Here is a 6000-nt window from a genome sequence, read left to right on the forward strand (position 1 = left end):
GACTCATTCTGAAGGCAAACATTACCCTGATACCAAAACCAGCCATTATGACATTACGAGAAAAAAAAAAAAATTAGCCAACATCTCTCATGAACATAGATGCAAAAATTCTTAACAAAATTTTAGCAAATAGAATCCAATAGCATATAACAAGGATAATACATCATGGTAAAGTGAGATTTATCCCAGAAATGCAAGGTTGTTTCAGCATTCAAAATTCAATCAATGTAATTCACCATATCAGCAGACTAAAAAAGAAAAACACATGATCATCTCAATAGACGACAAATAATCATTTGACAAAAATCCAACATCCCTTCCTGATAAAAACCCTCAGCTTCTAGAAATAGAAAAAAAAAAAAAACTTCCTTAACTTCATAAAAGACATTGACAAAAAACGTACTGCCAAAATCATACTTAATGGTAACAGATGAAATGCTTTCTCCCTAAAATCAGTACTAAAGCAAGAATATCTTTTTTCACCATTTTAATTCAACAATATGTGGGAGAGTCTAGCCAGTGTAGTAAGGTAGAATACAAACAACCAAAAAGGCATCCAGTTTGAAAAAGAAGTAAATTGTCTTTATTCACAAATGACAAGATCTTCTATGTAGAAACTCTTACAGAATCTAGAAAATAGTTAGCAGAACTAATATGTGAGTTTAGCAAGGTTTTAGGATACAAGATTGATATACAAAATTAAAATATATTACTATGTAGTAGAGATAAACTTTCAAAATTTTAAATTTAAAATACCATTTAAAATAACATAAAAAACATAAAATATAAAAATATAAAATTTGTCCTTTTCCCAGGGATAAATCTGGCAAAAGATGTAGAAGCCCTGTACACTGAAAACTACAGTATACTGTGTACATGGGTCAGAAGAGTCAATATTTGTAAGATGCAATTCTCCCCAAATGGATCTATAGATTTCATGTATTCAAAAACAAAATCCCAGCAGACTTTTTTGTAGAAATTGACAAGCCACTTCTATGATTAGTGTGGAAATATAAAGGACCTTGGATAGCCAGGACAACTTTGAAAAGCAACAAAATGGGAAGACTAGCTCTACCTGATTTCAAGACTTATTACAAAGCTACAGAAATCAAGGGAGCATGATCCTGGTATCAAGATAGGCAGACACATCAATGGAATAGAATGGAAAGTCCAGAAAAAGGCCCACACGTATATGGACAACAGATTTTTGACCAAGTACAATGGCAATTCGGTGGAGAAATGATAGCCTTTTCAACAAATGGTTGAAATAGTGATTGTGGAGGCATTCAATATCCATATGTGAAAAATGAACTTCAGTACATACCCCACACCAGGTTCAAAACAACTCAAAATGGTTCAGAGACCTAAGTGCAAAACCTAAAACTACATAACTTCTAGAAGAACACATAGGTAAAAATCTTTGCTACCTTGGGTAAGGCAAAGATTGCTTAGACATAGCAAGAAAGAACTGATAAATTGGACTTTATCAAATGTTGCAACATCTGCTCTTTGAAAGGCACAGTTAACAGAATCAAAAGACATACGGAAAAAAAAAAAAAGACATACTGCAGACTAAAAGAAAATATGAGTAGATTATATATCTGATAAAGGACTTGTACCCAGGATACATAAAGAATTCTCAAAATTCAATAAATGGAAAACAATGGACAAAAAAGATCTGAACACTTAACACAAAGGAATATATTTGTGACTAGTAAACACATAAAAAGATGCTCAACATCATGCCTCATCAGGGGATTGCAAATAAAACCGCAGTGAGATACCACTATACACCTAGTAGAATGGCAAAAATTTTAAAGACCACGCCAAATGTTGGCAAGAGTTTAGAGTATCTAGAATTCTCATTCACTGCTGATGGGATTGTAAAATGATATAACCACTGTGGAAAACAGTTTGGTGTTTCTTAAAAATTTAAACATACACCTGCCATATGATTCAGACTTCTATTCATGGGTATTTACCCAAGAAATATGAATACATATATCCAAACAAAAACTTTTACATAATATTCATAGCAGCTTTATTTGTAATGACCAAAAACTGGAATGATTGCATGTGTCCATCAACAGATGAAAGAATAAGCATACCGTGAAATACTAATTGGCAATGAAATTATGAACTATTGATACAAGCAATGTGGTTGAGTCTCAAAATAATTATACTGACTGAAAAAAGCCAAACCAAAAAAATTGTATGTACTATATGATTCCACTTATATAAAGTTCTAGAGAATGAAAACTAATCTATAGAAGGAGAAAGCAGACTAATGTTTGGGAGAGGGAGGGCAGGCAGAATTCCAAAGGTCCTGAGGACACTTTTGAGGGTGGTGAATATGTTTATTAACTTGATTAACTTGATTACAGTGCTGGTTTTGTGGATGTATACATGTGTTAAACACATCAAATTATAAACTGTAAATATGTACAGTTTATTGTTAGTTAATTATATCTTAATAAAGCTCTTACAAAAAATAAGTCAAGTCAGTCGTTTTCTCTCCTCTTCCTTCAAGAAATATTAGAATACTTTAATTCAAATTTCCTCCCTCCTACCTCCCATGTTAATGTTGTCTATTATCTTAATTCCTCTTTATTCACATCAGCTATTAGTAGTAGTAGTATTGCTAGCATAGACAATCATTATTTCAATTTACCAACCTGCTTACCAATTCATTTGCTTTTGGCATGTTGCTTTTTTCTCCTGGATTAATTTTTCATTGCCCAGAAGTATATTCTTGCTTTTTGGGGGGGTGGGGCACGCGGGCCTCTCACCGTTGTGGCCCCTCCCACCGCGGAGCACAGGCTCCGGACGTGCAGGCCCAGCAGCCATGGCCCACGGGCCCAGCCGCTCCGCGGCACGCGGGATCCTCCCGGACCGGGGCACGAACCCGTGTCCCCTGCATTGGCAGGCAGACTCCCAACCACTGCACCACCAGGGAAGGGAAGCCCCCCAGAAGTACATTCTTTAGTGTTTCTTTCAATGAGAGTTTGTGAATGGCAGAATTATCTGACATTGTCTTTTTTGCCCTCAGTCTTGAATGTAGTTTATTTGGTTATATTATGCTAAGACGGAAGTTCTTTTCCCTCCCCATTTTGAAGATATTATTCCATTCTCTCCTAGCCTCTATTGTTGGTAATGAGAAATCTACTGTCACTATAATTGTCAACTTTTTGAAAAATTGATATTGCATCTTTTTCTCTCTGGTTTCTTTTAATATTTTTTTCTTTGTCTTTGATTTTCTGCATTTTTACTACCAAGAGACTATGTGCTAATGAATCTATTTATCCTGTTCAGGTTTGGGTTTGCTTCCTCGGTTTGAAGACTCATGGGTTTTGAGGTGGTTTGTTTTTTTTTCAGTTCTAGAAAATTCTCAGACATCATCTTTTAAAATATTGTTTCTCCCTCATTCCCTCTTTTTTTTTCTTCTCCTGAAACTTATCCATGTGTTGGCCTATCTATAGTCTCTTAACTTTCATATACAGCCTATCTTTGTCTCTGCAGCAGTCTAGCTGATTTTCTTCAATCTTCCAGCCCAGATACTCTGTAGTTTTGTCTAATCTATTTTTATCATTAATATTTAAAATTCATGGTTGATATTTTGGTAGAAGTTCCAGTACTTTGTCACATGTGCCTCTTTCATTTTAATTCTGTTCCAATCCATCATTTCAAGAGATTTTCTGGAAGAAAGAAAAGATAGACATATATTCTGTTCACCATTTTGCTAGAAACCTATTACCTGCTTCTTTTTTTGTTTGTTTTAATAGACATTAGGACTTTTAACTGTATCTTAATTAAATAACGCCAATTTTATAATTTAAAAAATTTTAGTAGATTCTCCAACAGTGTTCCAGAGAATTATTAACTACTTATAAGTTTTAAAGTCCCAGCTCTTATCTTGCCTATATCTCTGAGATACTACCTTCTGTAGGCCCCACAAAGTATAACTTGTCACATAAACATATGTTCAAATTTGGCAAAAATCCATCTGCATCATTTTTGAATGATATAGAAATAGTAACACAGAAACTTAATTTCATTTATATAAGTTTAACACACATTTGTAAATATATGTACATATAGAGAGAACATGCTGAAACTTCTTTCAATATAGCTGATATATTAAACATGTATATTTCCATAGAAATCAAAACAACTTCAAAAATTATAAGTCAGTGGTAAAGAAGGAAAAACAGGAGAAATACTGAGGCTTTTTGAATGGACTCTCAAATATTGGTACCACCTTCCCCCACTGCCTAGCTTCACCAATTGGTCATTTAAAGGTAGCTGAACTAGGTGAAGACTATCTTCTAGAAGTCATTTGCGGCACTCTGGATGCAACTCTTGTGCGAAAGAAAGAAAAGAAAAGAAAAGAAAAGAAAGGAAAAGAAAAGAAAAGAAAAGAAAGAAGGAAGGAAAGAAGGAAGGAAGAAAAAAGGAAGGAAGGAAAGAAGGAAGGAAGAAAGAAAGAAGGAAGGAAGGAAGGAAGGAAGAGAAAGAAAGAAAGAAGGAAGGAAGGAAAGAAAGAAAGAAAGAAAAGGAAAAAATATTACAAAATTCGGATAGCCTTATATGAAAAGTCAAGTTCAGACTATTTTTCCTCATTCTCCCCATTCTGTGACCTACTTTTTCCCTTCGTCCTGCATTCCTCCACTGTATAACCACCTCCAAAATCGACCTTAGCCTACTTTCAAAATGACTGGATGGGAGGGTCTTTGCTTGTGATATCAGCCACAGAGCAACAACAAAGGAATGTGCTGCTGACTTATAGTGTCTGCTTTTATTTCAGGGAGTCCTCATAACTTCCCCCCCCTTAATATTAACTGTCATCCAGGAGGGCCAGGGTTCCTAATCTGGGCTGCGTGGGAAGCCCGGGATGCCCCATGCACACCTGCCCTCCTCTGCAGATAAACACAGCCCTCACAGCCTCCAAGGCCATCCATCTGGCACCTTCCAACAACTTCGAAGTCTAAGAAAACAAACCCTTTTAAAAAAAAAAAAGGGTTTTTTAAACAAGAAAGCCCAAAGGGGGCATTTTTGTTTCTGGCTGCAACCACTTCAACCAGAATAAACAGCATGGGGAAATAAGAAAGAGAATGAGTGGGAGGAAAATCCAGTTGCACAGTTATATATCACACGTTATATATCTAGATTTACAATTTTATTAATTTTCTCATTTGTTCTTCAGAGAGGTAATTTTTAGGGGAGAACTGTAGATATCTTTCTGATTACAAGAAGAAAAGAGTCTTCTCATCCTAGAAGAGGTAATCAGACTCTGAAATCTGTCCTTTCCTCCCTCTTTGGCTCAGCCCAAATACCAAAATATGCCCCTTTTTTGGCCTTCAGAGAAGAAATGTCCACAAACCCATGATTATTTTGCCTAGTGAATTTGAATTCCTTGATTTGGAATTGAAACTCTAAAACCTAGTATGTGGCAAGAACATGTGCTTGGTGGATTTGACCCCTCTCTCTGCTTACTGAGTGACCGCGGGAAAATTCGTTAACCTCTTCAAGCCTCAGTTTCTGCATTTATAAAATGGAAATTAATACTTACCCCACCAGTTAATCATTAAGATTAAGGTAAATAACTTACATAAACCAACTATCAGGATCATGCCTGATGTATGCTGAGATGTTCAATAAGAGGTATTTCCTTCCTTGTGTTCTTTTTTTCAAGGTGGTAATGAATTTAATCTTGGGCTTATTATTGAAGGAAAAAAAATGTCTGCAGTACCTGAATGATTAAAGGGAAAATATGTAAATCCATGGTATTTGTTTCAAGTAAAAACAAGATGTATTTATAAAGCAGAACATGTGTTGGTTTGTAATCTATGAGCACTTTCTAATGTCCCAGTTCTTCCAAAGATAAAGCTCTATTCTACTTACTCTGTATAACAGTAATTCAAAAAATTTATGCCACTGTCAAAGGAATCCAACGTTTTTCCCAAACCTGTCTGATAAAAAGATCCACCTGGGATGCTTACT

The sequence above is a fragment of the Mesoplodon bidens genome, assembly GCF_964165515.1.
Source record: "Mesoplodon bidens genome assembly, chromosome: 8".
In the NCBI taxonomy this organism is placed as follows: Eukaryota; Metazoa; Chordata; class Mammalia; order Artiodactyla; family Ziphiidae; genus Mesoplodon; species Mesoplodon bidens.